General features: G+C 39.1%; 2 long non-coding RNA genes and 1 other non-coding gene across 3 annotated transcripts in view; 2 read left to right on the top strand and 1 right to left on the bottom strand.

The window, feature by feature from the left end:
* The first annotated feature begins 9,081 nt into the window (after nucleotides 1–9,081).
* Nucleotides 9,082–11,212, top strand: LOC121037043 (uncharacterized). The gene is made up of 2 exons (XR_005793587.1): nucleotides 9,082–9,282; nucleotides 9,428–11,212. It is a non-coding gene; the product is annotated as an uncharacterized LOC121037043 (long non-coding RNA).
* Nucleotides 10,534–10,622, bottom strand: LOC121037596 (small nucleolar RNA SNORD88). The gene has a single exon (XR_005793869.1). It is a non-coding gene; the product is annotated as a small nucleolar RNA SNORD88 (small nucleolar RNA).
* Nucleotides 11,213–15,407: 4,195 nt separating the features above from the next.
* LOC121037044 (uncharacterized) overlaps nucleotides 15,408–23,518 on the top strand; it is a 33,362-nt gene continuing 25,251 nt past the window's right edge. Inside the window, exon 1 of the long non-coding RNA XR_005793588.1 lies at nucleotides 15,408–16,596. This is a non-coding gene — a long non-coding RNA (uncharacterized LOC121037044). The remainder of the gene's footprint in view (nucleotides 16,597–23,518) is intronic.

Below are 23,518 nucleotides of genomic sequence, written 5' to 3' on the forward strand. Positions count from 1 at the left end.
TTGTGACCACAAGATATCAACACCAGGACCATTTCCTTCTCTTGTCCCTAGAAATAGTTTCATCAAGTGAGGAATTACTCAGCCTCCTGCTTGTCCCTTTTTCTGAAGCTGACATCCTACTCCGCATTTGAACCCTAGTAGAAGCTAGAATCCTATTCAGTCTAATTTCAAAATAATGATACCAGCTCTATCTCTTCATTTTCTCCTTTTAATGGCCGTGTTAAGTTGCTTTCCTGAATTTTATTCTTGTGACACCAATCAAGGCATAAAGGAGTGGGGGTTGGTGGGTCGGGAAATAGTGCCTTGTTCACAAATGTTAGGTTGAAGAACTGGTTTAATCTTAACATCTCAGAGGAAGTATGCAATGGTTACAAAATCTCTCTTCTGGGAAAAGCTGCCTTCATTTTCACTTGCTGTGCCCCCCTTCCCCACTCCCCCCCCCCTTTTTTTAATGTTCTTGTAAAAGATTCTACTAAGATAGATTGGAAGTTCCAAGGCAAGGTCTCTTAATCTGGAGTGATAAACAAGACTTAGCAATTGTGAAACCCTTGAAAACATATGCTAAATTTTGAGTGCATGTTTTGGGAGTACATTCTTCCGGAGAAAGACTCTGGGTTTTATGTCAGATTCTGTCTCTAGCATCTAGTACAGTGCCTGGCATGCAACAGATACTTAATAAATATATGAGTAAGGAATGAGAAAATGAATGAATGAGATGCCCTTAAAGACACTGAGAAGGAATGGCTACAGAAGTAAGTTATCTGATTCAAGCAAAAGAGTAGTGGCAGAGAAGCCAAGGAAAAAAAGATTTTATGAAAAGGCAGTGGTTAAACTGCCGTCTGTTGAAGAATAGTCAAGGCGGATGAGGTCTGAAAAGTGCTCAGTGGATTTAGAAACAGAGTGGCAGCTGGAGACCTTTAAAACTGATAGCTTCCTTTGGGGTAAAATATTGCAGTTGGTTGGAGAATAGGACTACAAAGTAAGGAACTGTGGATAGAGACAACTCTTTCATAAACCACGGAGAATGATGAGTTGCTATAGGAAGGTTTTAGTTTTTTAAGATAGAAAAGGCTTGAAAATACCTAAATGCCAATGGGAAAGAGCCAAAGATAAGTAAAGGAACAAAGGTCCGAAGAAACGGGACTGGGAAGGGATCCAGAGCTTTCTATCAGAAGAGGGTCATCTTTTCCATTGTGAAAGGAGGAAAGAAAAAGAATGGGTACCAATTAAGCAAGTTAGAAGGTTTGGTGGTACTAATTTGAGAAAGATTGCATCTTATGGGTTCTATTTTCTCTGAGATAATGAGAGGTAAAATAATCTGCTGAGAATGAAGGGGTACAGGGGTGGGTGGATACAAGGGGAAGGTCTTAGGTGAGCAGAAATTTAAAATAGCTCCTGTGGAGAAAGGGAAACGGAAGAATTGCCAGGCAAAATCATGAACCTGTATTTGTTGTGCTGCTAGTGTTCTCTGATGGGTGCTTTTTCTCTAGGAAGTCTTTTAAGCAGAAAGCGGTTTCTAAGAAGAATCCCTACTCACTAGAAGCTAGTGAGCCTTCTCTAGAGGCTTCTCTCTTGAGACTGAGTAACTCAAATTCAGGTTCAGAACTGTGAAGATATCATTTCTGTATTACATACAGAAAGTATGGTGGCTTTGATATTAAAGGTAAGAAGTCATTGATACTATTTTAAATACATAGAATATAAAAGTTTGCCTTTGAAGTACCTAAGAATGGCAACAGGAAAGGTTTTTTTGTACTGGGAGCTAAAAATCACTGTCAAAACCAAAGCCCGAAAATAACTACGAGAGGGCCACATTGGTAGGCCCATCAACTGGAGCAATCAGCTCTCAAGAGCTTTATCCTGTCACTTGATAATGTCAGGGTCAACAAATCCATGACAAAAAGAGGGACATCTTGAGAAAGAAATCCCAGAGGAAAAACTGGTGAGAGTGATTGTCCCCAAAACAGATGGAGGACTCTCTCCTGTCTACTCCATTGCAGACAAAGCCAAGTTCAGTCTCTCAAGTTCAGTAGTTACCTGGTCATCAAGCAGAATTGATATGTCATGTCCAACCCCCAGACTGATGCACATTCTCTCCGTAGTGTTCCTCTCCCTTTGGCTACAGACATCCAGAAGTAGCCGGTGGCGTTAGATACCTCATCATTGTTACTTCCCTCTATGCTTCCTGCCTTGGCTTGAAACTTACCATGAGGGTAGGTACTGAACCAAGGGCTAAGACGAGTACTTTCTACACTCTCCATCTAGCCAAACCCACTCTGTCCCTAAAACAGTTCAGCAGTCCAAACACGGAAGCAGAGGAGATGGTTTGGAAGGAAGTCTAAAGTGATCGTGAAGAGCATGGTTCCTAGGAGCAAACTGCTTGGGTTCATATTCTAAAGACACTACTTAGAGGATAGAAACTGCTTTAGTTTCCTCATCAGCAAAATGGAAATGATAATAATGCCTGTCTCGTAGGACTGCTATGCAGATTACAGGAGACAATCCTGGTAAACTTGGAGAATTGTCTGGAATACAAGAAGCACACAGCATATGTTAGCTATTATCATCTCTGACCTATGGCTGGGTTTTGCTGAGTAGGTTTAACAGAGAGACAAGATTGCAAGAGTGCCATGGTTGAAATGATGGAAGTGAAAAGCAGAAGAAACTGATAGAGTAGCACAGTCAAGGGCCTGGAGTTCTTGAAGTTGAAATCATTCCGTTAGAGGAAATTAGCAGAAATTAGAAGAGTTTAAGTTTTTTTTTTTTTTAATGTTTATTTTGAGAGAGAGAGAGCACGCATGAATGGGGAAATGGCAGAGAAAGAGGGAGAGAGAGAGAAATAGAAGAGTCTAAGGGTTTTTTTTAATGTTTATTTTGAGAGAGAGAGAGAGAGAGAAAGCACAATCAGGGAAGGGCCAGAGAAAGAGGGAGATAGAATCCCAAGCAGGTTCTGTGCTATTGGTGCAGAGCTTGACATGGGGTTTGGTTCCAGGAACTGTGAGATCATGACCTGAGCCAAAATCAAGAGTCAGATGCTCAACCGACGGAGCCACCCAGGTTCCCCTATTTTAAACTTTTAAGGGTGACGTTGACATAAGTGATGACAAGGTCCAGGGAGTGGGTAGCTTTATAGAAAAGGTAAGGACATTGAATTTGAGGAGGTCAAGCAATCAAGAGGTCAGGATATTGGCTGGGTTATCCACATGGAATTTTATGTAACCTGGCATAAAGGTGGGACTTGGGGAAGGGAGAGAAACTGCAAGTCAGGTACCAAAGTCTTCGGAGAATGAAAGGAAATGAATAAGGATGAAACACATGGACAGAAAAGGGCGTGAAAGTGGTGCAGTCGGACTGTGTTGAACATGCATAAAGATCAGAGCCCAGGAGTGAGGAAGCCAACTGCCCCTTGTGATGCCGACTGAGGCTAGTTGGTGGGAAAGGATGATAGAGCCAAGAATGCTAAATATTTAACATTGCTTAGGAGAGTCTAGTCCAGTGATAAACTGTCCTATCCTAACACTGTCTCTGTTGAGGAACACAGCCCCCCAAATGTTTAGCGTGCTTCCTCAAAGGAACCTGGCTATCCAAGGTATCACAGTTCTATGAAGCCACTCTCCTCCCTCTTAGCATGCTCTAGACCTCAGGAAGGATCACCCGTGTCTCTCTCTACCCTGTACATACTCTCCTCACAGTACAGATCGTCCTTCATTGCACTTACATGTTTAAATGTCACTCTCATATAGATACTTCCAGGGTTGTTGCAAGATACAGTGATCTTTTCATGTCTGTCTCTCAGCCCTGGGCAGGCATTCATAAATGTCATTTGTGAAACAAGAGACTTCTCACGGTCACCAAATTGGGAGGCAGAGCCTAAAAAGAATTTTCTATTAAAATGGGTCATCAAGCCTTAAGCTTTTGATTATGAAGAATGATTTTCTGGTGCACCTGGCTGGCTCAGTTGGTGGAGCACTTGAGTCTTGGTCTCAGGGTGGTGAGTTCAAGCTTTGCAACAGGTGTAGAGATTACTTTAAAAAAAAAAAAAAAGATTTTCTAATAAATATTAGAAAGGAGATGTAATCTTTCTTCACCAACTTGCACGATAACATTTCTGAGCACCCTATATTAGAAGAAGTCATGGTTGAGACCTCAAAGGGAAAAAAATCAGGATCTAAAAAATAAGGTGGTGAACTTGTAAAATTCTTTGCCTTCAATATACCAAACTAAAACCGATAATGAATTAGCAACATTTTATTTGTATTCCTTTTCTAAAAACTTTTAAGGAATTTACTTGCTGTACAGGTTAAATGTGACGCTTATAAATCCACTTTTGCTATAGGTAAATAACCTGAGAATATTTTATTTACTTATTTTTTAGTTTATTTTGAGAAAGAGAGAGGGGGAGAGTGCATGTGCAAACAGGGGAGGGGCAGATCCCAAGCAGGCTCTACACTGACAGTGCAGGGCTACATCCCATGAACCACTAGATCATGACCTGAGCTGAAGTCAAGGTGGGATGCTCAACCAACTGAGCCACCCAGGCGCCCAACCTGAGAAGGTTTTAAAATTTTGTTTCTGGGTTACTTTCAAGTGTCCCGTGCCTGATTTTATTATTTTGATTCACTAAGATTTTATACAAATGTCAAACTTTCTAAATCATATATATTTGACATAAATTCCTAAACATGTGGAGAAAATATACAAAACAAAATAAATGTATCCTAGGATTTTATTCTAGATGAAGTCACACGAAGTCATAATTGGCAGGTCAGCCTAGTTGGCAGCCCAGGAAAGGGATAAGCGGCTTACTAGGATTTATTTACAGGGAAGCAAAAAGATTTTGTTTCAAAGATGGGAAAATAATAGAAATTTTAAAGAAAAACATTATTTTGAGGTGGTACAAAGCATTACCATTAGGTACTTTAAAAAATCCTTTAGAGGGGCGCCTGGGTGGCGCAGTCGGTTGAGCGTCCGACTTCAGCCAGGTCACGATCTCGCGGTCCGTGAGTTCGAGCCCCGCGTCAGGCTCTGGGCTGATGGCTCAGAGCCTGGAGCCTGTTTCCGATTCTGTGTCTCCCTCTCTCTCTACCCCTCCCCCGTTCATGCTCTGTCTCTCTCTGTCCCAAAAATAAATAAATGTTGAAAAAAAAAAATTAAAAAAAAAAATCCTTTAGAGTTTGAATTCAAAGAACGTATTTGCTCCAAATTTAGTGATAAATATCAGTCGTCCTTCAGTTCTTCAAAATGTACAGGAATATTTAATCAATATACATAAATTTCTATAAAAACCTCATAAAATTAATTATTTTATTTGAACTCATAATGTCCTGTGAGCCCTTGGCCTTATTCTCCTTTGAGTTTGGGGATTCAGGAAAATATACATTTATACAGCCTTTGCAATGAATTAAGTGAACACTATTCCCTCCTCATTACTGCACAGGCTGTAACTCATAAATGAGTAAAAACTGCATTTTCTATGAAAAGATGCCCTGAGAAAAGCAAATCGATGGTGGAAATTCAGAGAAGGTAGTGGTTAATGTCCATTCAGTAATAATATAATGTGATATAGGGTTTCATTTTAGTGGCAGAGATTTTAGTAGCTATGTAAATTCGACTACCAAGTATTTGGTCTTTAAAAGTTGGGTATGCAAGCATGTAGGCTTTCCAGAATTATGTGAGGAAAACTGTAGCTATAGTCATTATACCTATAGAATTAGAGGTTTTGAACATTCTAGATCTATCCATCATGAATATAAAATAACTGTCTATGTCTCATTTTAGATAGACCATTGTGTTTTTTCAGGGTATGATATTTTTGGTTGATTTTCCCAAATCCTTTTCTGATGATATTTCACATTGTTGTTGGTTGTTCTGGCCACAGCAGAACACTTAGCTGATTATCTCCCAAGAATTGTCTACAACTCTATAAACATTCCTGTGTCTCCTTCGTGGTTCTAACTGAAAGTACAGCCATCATCAGACATACTATAAGTATAGTTGCGATAATCTCTTTAGTTACATTATCTTACACTTAGCACCTCAAAACTTGAACACTTTTCTGCCTGTTCACACAGTTTCAAAATGTCTTTCAATTATAGCTTATTTTTAGCATTTGTAACTCAGACACATTAAATACTATTTGTGTATTTAGAAGGATGGTATGGTTAATCACCTCCAGAATACTCATCAAAATTTAATGAAGATATCAAATAACATTTTCCCAACTTTTGTTAAAATAAAAATCTCTAGGGGCGCCTGGGTGGCGCAGTCGGTTAAGCGTCCGACTTCAGCCAGGTCACGATCTCGCGGTCCGTGAGTTGAGCCCCGCGTCAGGCTCGGAGCCTGGAGCCTGTTTCCGATTCTGTGTCTCCCTCTCTCTCTGCTCCTCCCCCGTTCATGCTCTGTCTCTCTCTGTCCCCAAAATAAATAAACGTTGAAAAAAAAATTTAAAAAAAAAATAAAAATCTCTATATATTAACCAATGTTCCTATACTTTTGCTAACTAAAAAACAAAACCAAAAACCAGTTTGATTCCTTGTTTAAAAGTCTATATGCCAGCATTTCAATTTTTACTATACCTCTTCAAGGAACAAAATGTACCACATACTTGATGACAACCAATAACAACGCACAGAAAAGATGTTTGGAAGCAATGACCACTGTTATTTATAAGAGTATTTTTCTGAATGCAAAAAATGTTAGTAAAGTATTTTTTCACTGTTAATACCACTCTATATTATGTCAAATTCAGGTCAAACACAATTTTTTAAAAAGCTGTATTTATAATGTGAAGATTTCCTTAATTTGTTCAGCAAATATTTACTGAGCATTTACTACCTGCCAGGCATTGTTCTGGGAAGTGAAGATTTAGAAATGAAAAAGACAAGAATGGTTCCCACTTTTCCATTACCAAGAAGCTTGTTTTACCTTGGAGCATTCACATTAAAAAATACATAAACCAGCAGTAAAGTATTAGATTGTCAGAGATGTCACAGAATTGGGGTTGAAAGGAGCTCAGAGATCATCTACTATGTATATATTACCAATTCCAAGAAGCACCTTATTTTACATTTTGATGCTGTGAAAACAGCCACATCTTACAACGTGGTCAGACCAGGCCGTGCTCAAGGGAGAGCTGTCACTGCCTGCACATGCGTGTCAAAACTCAAGGAACAGGTGTCAGAAGCTTGGAAGACAATATGGGAGACAATGGTGAAGGCATTCTTAAGGATTCTTGATGATGCAAGATTCAATTAAATACAATAGCTGAAAGTGTTGGTTTCTTATAGGAGAGGAAAATGAAATTCAGACAGGTTAAATGACTTGCACTAATTTACAAAGCAGGGTAGGTACTATGAGTCCAGATTCTGAGTTCTATTCTTATTCTTCTACCAAAGTCTTCAGATATATGCAGAGAAAGGCTCTAGAATATGGTTCCAGTTTTAGGACCATGGGCAAGGAACTTTATCCTCTGACTCAGTTTCTCCATCTGTAAAAAACAGTTTAACAGACCTAATTCATGACATTGTACTAAGTAAGATAATGTACGTACAGGACTTAACAGAGTTTGGCATACGGTACGTGCCAAAAACTATCTGAGATCAAACTTCACATTTGGTAGGAAATTTAAAGTGACCAATTATCCTACAAATATTGCTCACTATACCAAGCCCACATCTAGTTATTTAACTAAAATACTGAAAATAAATAGACTGGTCAAATATTTGAGCTGATTAATAAAAATTTCCACCTTAACAATGCTTTGTCCAGGTCTATATGGTACTATGCCAAGAATCCAGTAGACTTACCTGCAAAAAACCATACAAAAAATAAGAATTGACACCAACTATGATTATCAAGTTATTAAGGACTCTGATGTATATGAATGCATTTATAAACACAACCTGAAACAACATATATATTAAACAAGGAAAGAATATTCAAAATGCATAAACAGTTCATTTATTTTTGCTTTCTATAAAATATTATTACAACCATATATATTAATACTTGTACAAGAACCACAAGTTTTGGAGGTTAAAATGTACCTACCCTAGGAGGACACGATTTGGTCAGAAGAGTGAGAGTACTGTTCATGATCAATATATTCCTTTATATGTTGTAAAGCACTTTCCCATTCATTATCAACTCAGTGCCTTGCATATAGTATATAATTGTAAAAATAAATCCCAGGTGCTTTCTAATGCCATTTGTATTCTGTTCAAACAATAGCATGTTTAGAGAATGGTTAAATATCTACATTTCTTTTTTAAGTCTTTCTGGTCAGCTCTTCTAATTTGGGGAGTTTAAGTGAAAATCTAAATTATAACACACCGTGTTATATAGAGTCAACCCGCCTTACATATTAGTTTCTATATTTTTGTTATAAAAATAACATTCTATATGTATATTTCACATCATGAGTTTATTACATTCTGTATGTACATTTCACATCGTGAGTTCATTACATAGTTTCAACTGAGATTCTGAATGCAACAGATATACAGTTAAGCAGTTAAAAAGTAATTTTAATTACCAGGAAATGTTAACCAATCAACTCACATTTGTTCTGGTTTCACCCGGAGACAAAACTGGAGAGAACTAACCTAAACGAATATATCTATATTTAGAATTATTGTATTTGCAGAAGCCTCTCGCAATTAAAGTCTTATCACGAGGTACAATTCCGGTGTCTTTGTGTTTCATCATGACAACTACGCAGTAGCAAAGTGCAACAATTTTCTGAATATTTTAAATATTATTTTATTTTCTTGTACCCGTTAGTGTAAGAATGCTTTTGTTAAGAAATCTCACAAGCTCTAATATGTTATCCAACTTTAAACCTTAAAAGAAAAATAACCCAATATTCAACATGTGAAGTTTCCCTATTAATTCTGAAATTTAAAACTGATATTATTAGTTTGCTTATGTTTGGGATTTTTAAAGACCAATCACATCCCGGATATTATTCGAGGGTCAAAGTCTAAAGCTGAGTATGGTTGGGTCGGCAGGGAACAGCCCGATGGCCAAATGTAAAGCCCCACGGCAAGGTGCATGTCGGGCAAAAAGACCAGGAGCAAGACTCCAACGGGCACGGCAGCTCTAGGGCACTTAGTGGGGCGCCCCAAGCCTCTGCCGCCCCCAATTTTCCTAGCGTGCCCCGCCTCTCTCCGTCCTCGCCTCCGGCCCGCCCCTTCCTCCCGGGCTAGCCCCCGCAGTGCCCGCCCAACTCCAGGACTACGCGGAGAGACAGAAACCAAAACTCGGCACACACGGAAAGCCTGGGTAAGAAACGAGGCCCCACCCTGCCAAGAGGGGCGGCTCATTTAGAAACACTTGGCGGCAAGTTAACAGGAAGCGCGGAGGCACATTTTTTAGGTCTTTTGGTGTACCCTGCCGCCTAGTAATCTCATCTTTTGTCCTTTGACAGGCCTCCTTAAAGCCCCAGCTCTGAGCGCTTTCTGGGCAGCTCTTGACTCGAACTCCACTGCGGCCCCTCAATGATGGCAGCCATGTTAGTTGCATCCGGGTATGTCGAGGAGCCCCGACCAAAGTCTCCCGGAAGTGACGCGAGCGCGGAGGGATTCGCGTTCGGCTGAGGTGAAGGGGCTCCGGAAGCGGGTGCGGTAGAGACGTTGACAGGAAAGGTTGGGTCTTATTCACTACCGAGTTCTTGTATCCAGTTTTATGTGTCATGTGTTGTGCTCGACATCAGCATTGCCGTGCCATTTAAATCCTTTCTTCCCAATGGGCCCAGGAGGAAGAAATTTTATCCTTTCCATTATGGAGACATTAAGGGTCGCAGAGGGCAAGTGAATTGTCTAAGGTCATTCAGCTTGTATTGGAGCTGGTCTGACCCCCTCAGTTTGGCTGCGGAGCCTGTCTTTTAAATCTCCGTAATGCCTACGTTTCGCAAAATCCCAATCTCTCGTGCTTGCATCCTGGCAGGTAGCTTCGGTAGGGGCGTTCACCTTCAGCTCGGCAACATTTGCCCATGGAATGGTGCCAAGCCACCGTGGTCTTTGCGGTGGACACAGACCGAACTGTGTGCCGGGATCACCTAAACTAACCCAGTGCCCTGGGATCTCACTTGGTCTCCTACCCCTTGAGTATGCACATGCAGGGTTCTTGCTGACCTCGACCGCAGGTTAACTGTGGGGATTGGGCACTGACTGTTGGAGCTGGGAAACATTTTAACTCCTGTCGGGCACTTGTAAAGTCAAGACTGTTCAGACCATTCGAGGCCTGTCATCATCGTCCAGTCGGTCTTGATAAAGGACTGGCAGCTATTATTTTGGGTTTTCCACCAAATCAGTTGTTTCTCTTGGTTTCCATTTCTTTAGAATATGACTGAGAACCAGTACTTTGATCTTATGTCAACATTAACTATAACCAGTTTTCAAATACTGAAGTGTGAATAGCCAGTGAGGTCTTTTTTTCTTTTTGCTGTGTTTTGTTTTCTTTTTCTTTTTCTTTTACAGAGAGGCCACCAGGTGGGGAAATAGCCACACACACCCCAACACCTCCTTAGAATGGGAACTCTGAGACCCCTGGGTGTCAAAGGTCCCAGGGGCACCGTGTCCTCAGGGAAGGACAGAGCCCAGTGCTGGATATCATGGGAGCGAGGCAATATTTTTGTAAAAATAAATTATGTATAGAAAAAAGCACTAAACAAATACATCAGAATTAAGAATGATAATATTTGAAGAGTGGCCACTTGATTCTTTTCTTTTCTTTTTCTTTTTTATATCTGCTACAATATCTTTTTAATATAGGGAAATAAACAAATTGACCGCAGCAAATCGTTTTTAATTGCTTGCGATAATGAAGGTAAAGGCATATTGCCAGATTTTGACCAATGACAGTCCTTGACACAAACTACAGGAATTCTGTTAGGAAAAGCATTGGTTTTTGTCAGGATGTTATCAAAACACAGTTTTGGTATTGATGTTTTTCACACACCTTTGTATAAAAATATCCTACAATCAAAGTTTTTCTTCTAAAAGAAAGAGAAGAATTTGGGGCACTTGAAATTCTGGAGAACAAGTATAAAAAGCTATTTTTATTCTGCTTTCTTTGGGGTACACCTTTAAGCTATTTATCAGGTTTAGACTGTGCAAAATAAAGGTTTCATTCTCTATTTCTGCATTCTGCTTCCCACTGTTGCTTTTTAGTGACCTCTGAAGGAGTGGCACAGAAATACAGTGAAAACATAGAAGAGAAGAATGAGAAGGGATTGGGGAGGAAGAAAATATAAAATGTAGGGGAATAAAGGAAAATGCTGATATTGGGGGATATTGGGGTTGAGGTTGCTTTGTAGTTCCAAGTTAGCATGTAACAACCTTTTTATCTAAGTCTTGGCACAAGACCTGTTGCCCACTCAAATAGATTTGCATATACAATGTTCCCACTCACACATTGAGCACCCACTATGATAATTCTTACCAAAATTTCAGCATTATACTCCTACAAATTAGACATATATTTTGACAAAACGTAGAGTGTTCTGAACAACAAAAAAAGTAAAATGCCATAGATTCCCCTCGGGTTCCCTCTTACCATATCATTCGTTCATCCTGTAATTAGTAGCATAACGATACTGGAGTGGGAGTGTTGCCTGCAGCATTGTAATACAACAACTATGAAACATCAAGTGAGGTCCTGACAAGATGCATGTCTTCAAAGGAGGTATCTTTTAAAAAAAAATTTTAATGTTTACTTTTGAGAGAGAGAGAAAGAGACAGAGTGTGAGTGGGGGAGGGCAGAGAGAGAGAGAGGGAGACACGGAATCCAAGGCAGGCCCCAGGCTCTGAGCTGTCAGTACAGAGCTCAATGTAGGGCTCAAACCCAAGAACCATGTGATCATGACCTGAGCCGAAGTCAGATGCTTAACTGAATGAGCCACCCAGGCGCCTCTCAAAGGAAATATCTTTATGTTAGTCTGGGCCCTCGGAGAAACAGTTAAGATGAGATTAAGTGCACAAGAATTTGTTAGAGGAAACAGTTGTGAAAGAGAAAGGAGAGAAGGCTGTGAAGGAGGTCGGAGGAGGTTGGTGGAAGTGTCTCAGGCTGCTGAACAGTCTAAGTAAGATTTGGCAAGGCTGTTGGGAATGCTCAAGCAAAACTGCCATCAGAGGACTCCTCCTAGGAAGGAGTCTGCCTTATTATCTATGCTGCATTCAGTCACTGGCTGGAGCAGCCCATGGAAAGCTTGCTCTTTGGTGCAAATGTGGCAGAAGATTTCAGAGGGTAGCCTCTGGGGCCCTTGGTCAGTTTTGCTCCCTGTATTTGGTAACCACAGTCCAAAAACTGGCTTTTCAATTATTGGAGATTGTCACCAATTTCAAGGCTTAGAATATTATAAAAGAGGTGATTTCATGAGGAGTTTTGGAGAGGGCCATTGTTATGCTTCCTCACTCCCCGTCAAGTCTACCGAGTGGGGCTCCAAAGGCACTACTTAGGGAACTTGATATGTCTCCCTTGGGTTTTGAGAAGTACAGTAGTGCCTGACTCACATCTGAGAATCCTAAGGTAGGAGAAATGGGTCAGTGAGAAGTTTGGGCAGAGGAATAAAGAAGAGTTGCTATGTTGGGATCAGCTGTCACTCCCATAGTTTGTCAGGGCAAATGATGTTCGAGTGTTTCTCGTGCACCAAATGTGTACCACATGTGGGAATGAGAGAGCTGGCCTGGGGCTCTTTTGACTCTTGCCCAAGAGGACTTCCTAGAAGAGAAATGGGACTCCAACTGAGAGAGTTTATGTGGTGTGGATTATCAGAAAGTCTGGGGCTATAGAAGGAGCAGAATGGGGGAAATAGAATGCATTGCCCATCTAGGATGGCCAACTTGTCTAAGTTTGCCTGGAACTCTCCATGCTTTAGTACCAAAAGTCCTGAGTCTCAGGAATCCCTCGGTCCCAGGCAACTCAGGATGGTTGGTCATTCTGCATGTCACAGGAGTTGCAGTCAGAAGGCATCCCAGCACGGAACCTCCAAAACCCTCCAAATCACCCATAAGAGTAAGAGGTAAGTTGAAATTTCAGGCAGGTCCCGAATATGAGAAGCCAGCTTATGATTATGTCAGTATTGAAGTGGATATTGTCAGAGGGTAATTGGAAAATGATGCTGAATCAGAACCTTCTTTTCTACACCTTCCCTTTGGAGTGTGTATAGGCTGCTCAGGCTGCCATAACAAAATACCACAGACTGGGGCAGCTTATACTACAAAACTATTTCCTCACAGTTCTAGGGGCTGGAAGTCCAAGGTCAAGGTTCTGGGCAATTCAGTTTTTGGTGAGAACTCCCTTCCTAGCTTGCCGATGGCCATCTTCTTGCTATGTCCTCACATGACCTTTCCTCAGTGCCTGTGTGAGAAGGGAGGGAATGGGAGGTATTTTTGGTGTTTCTTTTTATAAAGACACTAATTTATAGGATCAGGGCCCCACCCTTATCTTATTTAACTTTAAGTCTTCAGAGGCCTCATGTCCAAATACAGCAACATTTGGGGTTAGGGCATCAACGTATGAATTTTAAGAGAACAAACATTCAGTATATAGCAGTGTGACTCTATAACACAGTGATACTTTGGGGGAGGGTCATGAAAATATTAGGCCTGCTTCATGCCTCATACCTTTATGGAGAAGATAGGCTATTGTGACTGTAGCCCTGTGTCTTTGCAAGAACAAAAGTAAGCATATTATATTTAGAGCTCGTTTGTAACACTTTTTTAGAGCTCTTCACACATTATTCTAATCATGTCAAGGTAAAGCTGAACCCCTCCAGGGCCTTTTTTTTTTTTTTTTCCCCCTGTCTTGTAGAGCAGAGGAATCCTTTTTAGGAAGGATTCCTAAAATCCTTTTAGGAAGCAGAGCTAGTTTTTAACTCTTCAAGGCTTTAGTAGTTGGACCTAGGTTCAGCCATGAGCACAGAGTAATAGAAAGCACCAAAATAAAAGTCGTTATGTTTTTAATATGACAAGTTTATTTTTTTCTTTCAAGAAATCTGGTGAAATTATCTTGGGATTAGAATGGTGATTCATGGGGTGAGGATTCCAGGCTCCTCCTACCTTATTGCCCCACTGTGTGTGACTTCCATTTTTCAAAGTAATTTCCTGGTCCAAGATGGCTGCAAGAGCTCCAGTCATTCTAGTGAACAGGAAGGATGGAGACCTACAAAGAACGGCACACCTCTTCCATTTAAGGAGAGTTCCCAAAAATTGTACACAAGCTTCTACAAGAGAAGCTGGGAATAGTAATACTTTTTTTCCTAGTGGGTCAGTACCCAGCCAAAAGTTACGAGATTTTATTACTCTAGAACAGAGATCAACAAACTATGGCCCATGGGCCAGTCATGTGTTTTTATAAATAAAATTTTATTGAAATACAACCCTGCCAATTTTACCTATTGTCTATGGATACATGTTTTTTTTTTGTTTGTTTTTTTGTTTAAGCACTCTTTATATTTTTAAATTTCAATTCCAGGGTAGGTAACATACAGTGTTATATTAGTTTCAGGTGTATAATATAGTGATTCAAAAATTCAATATATTACTCAGTGCTCATCAAAATAAGTGTACTCTTAATCCCTTTCACCTTTCACCCACCCCTTCACCAACCTTCCTTCTGGTACCATCAGTTTGTTCTCTAGTTAAGAGTCTGTTTCTTGGTTTGCCTCTCTCTTCTGCCACCATCCCTCTCAAGCATGATCATTTTTGTTTTGTTTCCTAAATTCCACATGTGAGTAAAATCATATGGTATTTGTCTTTCTCTGACTGACTTATTTTGCTTGGCATTATACTCTGTCTCTATTCGTGTCATTGCAGATGTCAAGATTTCATTCTTTTTTATGGCTGAGTAATATTTCACTCTGTGTGTGTGTGTGTGTGTGTGTGTGTGTGTGTGTGTGTGTGTATCTATCTTCCTTCTCCATTCATCAGTTGTTGGACACTTGGGCTGCTTCCATATCTTGGCTATTATAAATAATGCTACTATAAAAATAGGGATGCATGTATCCTTTTGAATTAGTGTTCTTACATTCTTCGGGTAAATACCCAGTAGTACAGTAAGGTGATTGTTGGATCATAAGGTACTTCTATTTTTAACTTTTTGGGGAGCCTCCATACTGTTTTCCAGAGTGGCTGCACCAGTTTGCATTCCCACCAACAGCACATGAGTGTTCCTTTTTCTCCACACTCTTGCCAACACCTGTTGGTTCTTGTGTTGTTGATTTCAGCCATTCTGACAGGTATGAGCTGATATCCCATTGTAGTTTTGATTTGCATTTCCCTAATGATAAGTGATGATGAACCTCTTTTCATATGTCTGTTGACCATCTGGATATCTTCTTTGGAGAAATGTCAGTTCATGTCTTCTGCCCATTTTTCAATTGGATGGTTTGTTTTTTGGGTGTTGAGTTTTATAAATTCTTTATATATTTTGTATGGATACATTTTTAAAAAACAGCCTTATTGATATATAATTCACATGCTATAAAATTCAGTCATTTAATCTGTACAATTAATTGGCTTTTAGTATCTTCACAGAATCATGTATCTAGCACCCAAATCAATTTAGAACATTTTTATTGCCATGAAAAGAAACCCCACACCATTTAGCTATTGTCTTTGAATTTCCCATTTCTTCCCCCCCACCCAAGACCTAGGCAACTAGTAATAACTTTGTATCTCTACAGATTTACCTCTTCTAGACTTTTCATATCAATGGAATCCTACAATATGTGGTCCTTTGTGCCTGGCTTCTTTGACTTTGTATAATGTTTTCAAGGTTATTCTATTTGTAGCATATATTAGTACTTCATCAGTACTTCATGTCTTTTCATGGCCAAATAATATTCCATTGTATGGCTATACCCCTTATTGTTTATCCGTTCATCAGTTGATGGACATTTGAGTCGCTTTGAAGAGGCAATAATCCTTTATTCTGTTAAGACTGAAATAAAATAAACCAGCAGGTAGTCTACTCCAATATATTAACAATTTTAAAACATTACCTTATGGATTTTTATGGGACTGACTGGGCAAAAATATTCTGTAAAAATATTGACGATCTAAATAACTGTGATTAAGATTCAACCAAGGTTTATGAGAAATGGTGCAGTACTACAACTATTGCCAGTCCCTATTCAGAGTTACATACAGCTCCCAAATTGTTTGTGGGAGACTTCTCAACAATGCTTAAAGATAAGCTGTTGCCTATAGATTATGTGAACATAAAGACATGAGTGTTCTAGAAGACAGAGTCAGTTACCCTAATGACAATGTAAAAGTTTTCACCATGTATGTCCAACGCTGGAATCTTACATCATTTACATTATTATAAATGTATTCTGTTGAAGTGAGAGAATTCAGAGCCCCGGTCTAAATGTCATGTATGTGCTTTTTTACAAACTGTCTCCATTACTACTTCCTCCTTCACCTAGGACAAACTACAGGAAAGTGCTCTACAGATGGTTCTAAGAAGTCTTCGATGAAGCTAAAGAGAGCAGATTTCTCTAGTGTGTCGCCACCATCCCCCTCTGGAGACTTGGGAAGCAGAAGGATAGCAGTGAGACAGAGTGAAGCTGACATGCATAGAGAAGCTGGGGTAAGAGACCCATGGAAAGAGATCTGACAATTTTTATGTCTTTGTTTCTGGGAGTTTCTGAGACCCAGTATCCTTTCTGCCCTTTCAGTAGTTGTGTGTTCAAGTTTTCCTTTCATTACAAAGGATATCAGACCTTCATATTTTTCTAATAAATCTATCTTTTTCAGACCAGTTTGTTTGTTTGTTTGTTTGAAACCAAAAGACTCAATGCATACATGATTATTGCCATATATATATATGGCAAGAAGTAGGCGGCTTCTCTTTCTTTTTAAAAAATTTTTTTTTCACATTTTATTTATTTTTGAGAGAGAGAGAGAGAGAGAGAGAGAGAGAGACAGAGCACAAGTGGGGGAGGGGCAGAGAGAGAGAGAGACACACACACACACAGAATCCGAAGCAGGCTCCAGGCTCTGAGCTGTCAGCACAGAGCCTGATGCGGAGCTCAAACCCACGAACTGTGAGATCATGACCTGAGCCGAAGTCAGTTGCTCAACCGACTGAGCCACCCAGGCACCCCGGAGGCTTCTGTTTCTTAACAGTTTGTTTAGTATCTTCCCATATTATTTCTAGGCATCTTACACATATGAAATATGCCTTTATATTTACTTTCATTTACATGTGACTGTTTTACTTGGCAGTGTTGTGGAATTCTTTCTATGTTAAGATATATAAAATGTACCCCGTCTTAAAAAAATTTTTTTTTAATGTTGACTCACTCCTGAGAGACAGCATGAGCAGGAGAGGGGCAGAAAGAGGGAGAAAGAGAATCTGAAGCAGGTTTCATGCTGTCAGCACAAAGCTCGATATGGGCTCAAACCCACAAATTGTGAGATCATGATGTGAACCAAAGTCAGATACTCAACTGACTGAGCAACCAGGCACCCCATAACCCATCTTTTTAATAGGTGCATAATATTCCATTGCATGGTGTGCCCCAATTTATTTAACCAAATAATTGATGAATATTCAAAGGATATTCCCAATTTCATAAGTATTACAAGACAAAGATGTAAAATTCATTCATCATTTATTAATTCAGCAAATATTATTGTGCCCACACTATGTGCCTCTTTGCCAGGTAAGGTAATTTCTGCAGTTTCTTTTGGTGTGGAGGAGAAGATAAGCAAGTAAACAAATAAATGTGAACTAAATAATTTCACCTACTAGTAAGTTCTGCGAAGAAAAGAAAACGTGGATATTTGATGAAGAATGAAAAGTGTGGATGTAGCACTTCTTTCTGCGGAGGATCTCAGCTGTTTCTAAAGGATGACATTTGGCCTAAATCCTGAGTGATACACAGGAACCAGCCGGGTGAGATCAGGGCAGAGGGAGCACCAGAGCAAATGTCCTAAGGCAGTAAGGATTTGGCACTTTAGAGGAAAACAAATGAGGTCAGTTTATCAGTCACAGTTGTTAGTTACAATCAGTAGAAACCAATGTAACAGTTTAAGGAGAAAAAAAATTCACTGAAATATACTAGGCAACCCACAGAATCTCTGGGATGCTCAGAGAACCTATCTTGGAGACTGTCTGACAAGACAAAGTCTCAAAATCCCATCACAGAACTGGTGTAGTGGGGACGTTGGTAGTGTAACTACTGGTTGTAGACGCTATGGCTTGCACCAACGACAATATTACCACTGATGGCTCTGAAATTCAAACCTACTTGCCACCATCCCCCTACCCTCATTTGCAGTACGTGTCTAATTTAAAGTCTGAACAAGTGACTCACTAATGTAGATCTTATATGTGTATTTTTGCACGTTTATATTGATACTTCTATAGACTCAATTCACAGAAGTATTGGATTTAAACAGAAACACATCAATTCTTTTTCTACTGAATTGTATTCCCTAAAATATGATAGTAATTTACACTCCCACCTACAGTATATGAGTATGCCAGTTTCTTCAAAGCCTCATCAATTCCAGGTTTGTGTTTCAGAGTAGTTTTGTAAAGCTGGACACACCTAGACTTGATTCTGGCTCCATGACTTAGTAATTGTGTGTCAGTGGGCAAATTTGTCCATTCTCTGGGTTTCATTTACCTCGTAATTATAGTATGGAAGTGATAACCATGTTGCTAAGACTGTTAGTTGTCCCCTAATACTCATTCTCCCCTTCTATATTCATAAGACCCCAATTTTTAGTTAGATCCAGAGATGTCCAGAATCAGTACTAAGTTACTAGCTTTTCTTAGTCATAGCCAGCATCAAAATCTGCAGGTGGGTGTCAGCTGTTTGTAAGAAAATACTGGAAATAATAGGCACTTTTTAAATGTATTTATTTTCAGAGAGAGAGCACAAGAGGGGAGAGGCAGAGAGAGGGAGAGAGAATCCCAGGCAGGCTCCACATTGACAGAGCAGAGCCCCGTGCAGGGTTAGATCTTACAAACCGTGAGATTATGACCTGAGCTGAAATCCAGAGTTGGACACTTAACTTACTGAGCCACCAGGTGCCCCAATAATGAGGCACTTTTTACAAAAATTATATGTTACAAGCATTCTTTATGATACAGAGGATAACACTGTGTAGAAAACTTCAGATATTTATGCTTCTGAGTTAAGCGATTTAAGAATAGTTAGACTCTGAACATGAAGAAAAAATTTAAATATCTTAAATTATTTCTTTTGCTTACATATCTCTTTTATATATTTTTTAATGTATGGACAAAAGTGGCATATAATTCAATTCATGTCTAAATGAATCAAAAAGTTCTACCTCAATAAATACACAATAAAAATTCTAAGTGATAAGAAAGTATTGTCACAATTTAATTGGAAATGTTTTTTGTGGGGCGCCTGGGTGGCGCAGTCGGTTAAGCGTCCGACTTCAGCCAGGTCACGATCTCGCGGTCCGTGAGTTCGAGCCCCGCGTCAGGCTCTGGGCTGATGGCTCGGAGCCTGGAGCCTGCTTCCGATTCTGTGTCTCCCTCTCTCTCTGCCCCTCCCCCGTTCATGCTCTGTCTCTCTCTGTCCCAAAAATAAATAAACGTTGAAAAAAAAAATTAAAAAAAAAAAAAAGGAAATGTTTTTTGTATTCTTAGATTCCATTAAAATATAAACAGTAATGGTTTCAAATGTTAATTGTTACTTTCTTCTATAGTAACAGAACTCTAAAATTTAGTAGGACATAAGACTGCCAAAAATAAAGATTCAGGCTCCATTGCAATTAGGTCACATGACTTAGTCTGGCCAATGAGACATGAGTATAAGAGATGTCTGCAGATCTCAAGTCAAGACAGTATGGTACTGGCACAAAAACAGACACATAGATCAATGGAACAGAATACAAAACCCAGAAATGGACCCACAATTATATGGTCAACTAATCTTGGACAAAGCAGGAAAGAATATCCAATGGAAAAAAGACAGTCTCTTCAACAAATGGTGTTGGGAAAACTGGACAGCAACATACAGAAGAATGAAACTGGACCATTTTTTTACACCACACACAGAAATAAATTGAAAATGGATGAAAGACCTAAATGGGAGACAGGAAACCATCAAAATTCTAGAGGAGGACACAGGCAGCAATGTCTTTGACCATGGCTATAGCAACTTCTTACTAGACACATTCCGGAGGCAAGGGAAACAAAAGCAAAAATGAGTTATTGGGACTTCATCAAGATAAAAAGCTTCTGCACAGTGAAGGAAATAATCAATAAAACTAAAAATCAGCCTACAGAATGATAGAAGATATTTGCAAATGACATAGCTAATAAGGGGTTAGTATCCAAAATCTATAAAGAACTTACCAAATTTAACACCCCAAAAATAAATAATCCAGTTAAGAAATGGGCAAAAGACATAAACAGACATTTTTCCAAAGAAGACATCTAGATGGCTAACAGACACATGAAAAGATGCTCAACATCACTCATCATCAGGGAAATACAAACCAAAACCACAATGAGATACCACTTCAAACCTGTCTGAATGGCTAAAATTAACAACACAGGAAAAACAGATGTTGGCAAGATGAAGAGAAAGGGGGACACTTACACTGTTGGTGGGAATGCAAACTGGTGCAGCCACTCTGGAAAACAGTATGGAGGTTTCTCAAAAAGTTAAAAACAGAACAACCCTCTGACCCAGCAATTGCACTACTAGGTATTTATACAAAGGATACAAAAATGCTGATTCAAAGGGGCACATGCGTATAGCAGTGCTATCAACAAAAGCCAAACTATGGAATGAGCCCAAATGTCTATAGACTGATGAATAGATAAAGAAGAGTTGTATATATATACAATGCAATATTACTCAGCCATTACAAGGAATGAAATCTTGCCATTTGCAACGACATGGACGGAGCTAGAGTGTATTATGCTAAGCGAAATAAGTCAGAGAAAGACACATGATTTCACTCCTATGTGGAATTTAAGAAACAAAACAGATTAATATAGGGGAAGGAAAAAAAAAAAAGGGAAGCAAACCATAAGAGACTTTTAATGACCGAGAACAAATTGAGAGTTGATGGAGGAAAATAGGTGGGGGGATGGGATAAATGGGTGATGGGTATTGAGGAGGGCACTTGTTGTGAGGAACACTGGGTGTTGTATGTAAGTAATGAATCATCATATTGCAACCTGAAACCAATTTTACCATATATGTTAACTAACTAGAATTTAAATAAAAACTTGAAAAGGGGGAAAAAAAGAGGAAAAGTTGTGCCCTTTCCTTCTCCCTCTCCCATCCTTACTGATAAGAATCAAGATATAGTGATGAACCACGTTAGGGCATAAACCAAGGGTAGCAAACTAGAAATGACTGAGCAATGAGACAGAAGGAGTTTAGTTACCTGACACTGTAAGTCACCATACCAATCCTAGATTTCTTAAATCTAGGTTGTTATGTAAGAGAGAAATAAATTGCTGTCAAGTATATACTGTAGTATCTTAGATCTCTATAACAGGAGCTGAACTTACACCCTAATGAATATAGTTCACTTACATGAATTGTGGTGAATATTATTAAATTAGATAATGTATATAAAATACTTAGTAGAGGCATGTAATAAATGTGTGCTAAAGTAACTTGCCTTAAAGTCTCAAAACAAGCCATGGCAGGTTTTAAAATTTAATTAAATTTCTGTTTTTCCTTTATTTGTGCATTTAGTAAAAACTTACTGAGAATTTACTATATTCCAACTACCATGTTTGACTCTTGGTACAGAATGGAGAACAGATATAATAATATATAGTAATAAAATACAATGAAAAGCCAGGTGCTACAGTATAAGTGTTTACTCTCCAGAAGCTGGTCTTGAGATGAAGCAATATGTCTGATGTTACTGGGTAGAAGTGAGAAGCAACCAAACATAAGAAACTCAGATACCCAGGGGCGCCTGGGTGGCTGAGTCGGTTGAGCGTCCGACTTCAGCTCAGGTCACGATCTCACGGTCCGTGAGTTCGAGCCCTGCGTCGGGCTCTGGGCTGATGGCTCAGAGCCTGGAGCCTGCTTCTGATTCTGTGTCTCCCTCTCTCTCTCTGCCCCTCCCCTGTTCATGCTCTGTCTCTCTCTGTCTCAAAAATAAATAAACGTTAAAAAAAAAAAATTAAAAAAAAAAAAAAAAAAAAAGAAACTCAGATACCCAAACTGGCAGCCCATCCTCATCCTGCTGCCCATTGTATACCACAGGCAATAACCCTAAGCAACTTGCTTTCATCTCTCCCACCAAGAAGGCTGCACTGAGGACTAGTAGGAAATCACAACTGCAAGGATGAGTCCACGGTCAATTGTCATGAGTTACTTAAGGATTGTAAACTCTGAAAGAAAAACCAAATAAGAAAACTCACACTCAGTGAAAGAACTAATAATGAATAAATAAAATTAATATTCTTAGATAATAAGGTATTTGATACATAAAGCAAGAACAAATGGGTTTTTCAAAAAATACTTACATTTTTAGAAATGAAAAATATAATTGCTGAGAATAAAAGCTCAGTACCTGGGCTGAACAACAGAGTAGACATAGCTGAAGACAGGGGTAGTAAGTTGGTCCATTGGGCAGCAGGAGGGAATGATAATAAGAAAGATAAGAAGAATAGCTTACTATATATATATATATATATATATATATATATATATATATATGGCTTACTATCTTCAAAGCATTGTTCTAACCTATTTACTGATCTAAAATTCATATAATTCTCATAATAAGCCTGTCAGGAATGTGCTAGGATTATTCCCATTGTACTGATGAGAGACATATGGCACAAAAGGACTATAACTCATCCAAAGTAACACATCTGGTAAATAGGAGAGCCAAGATTTGAATCCAGGGTCTGGTTTTCAGAGTCCATATTTTAAACTCTAGGCTATACTGGGATGATGGAATGTTTAAATTAAATATTGAGAAACAAAAGATCAATTGAAAAACATTAACATCCATGAAGAATTTCAGGAGGAGAGAATACAGGGAATAGAGGGAAAGAAATAACAAATAAAAGATACGAATCCTTAGACTGAAAGGAGCCTTCCTAGTAGAATAAATAAGACATATTGAACATAGTATGGTGAAGTTTGGACAATTTATAGTGAAGTTTTAGAAAATCAAGGATTAAAAAACAATTCTAAGAGAGGAGATCTTAACTGTGCTCGCAAAAAAAAAAAAAAGGAACTACTATTTGAGATTATAATAGAGATGTCAATTACCTTCTTTGTGGTCAACAACTCATAATGGATACATATATCAAAACATCATGGTGTACACCTTAACTCTATACAATTTGATTTGTGAATTACCCCTCAATAAAGCCTGGAGAAGAAGAGGCAATCCAAAAAGTTATCAGAGATAACCTACAAAAGGAATGAGAATCATTGAGGTCAGATTCTCATCAGCAATAGTGAAATCAAGAAGAAAAAAAACCATGAATCAATATCTTCAAAATGGTAAGAAAAAGAATTTCAAACCCA

This window comes from Herpailurus yagouaroundi, unplaced genomic scaffold (genome assembly GCF_014898765.1).
Source record: "Herpailurus yagouaroundi ecotype Mexico unplaced genomic scaffold, PumYag 163, whole genome shotgun sequence".
NCBI lineage: Eukaryota > Metazoa > Chordata > Mammalia > Carnivora > Felidae > Herpailurus > Herpailurus yagouaroundi.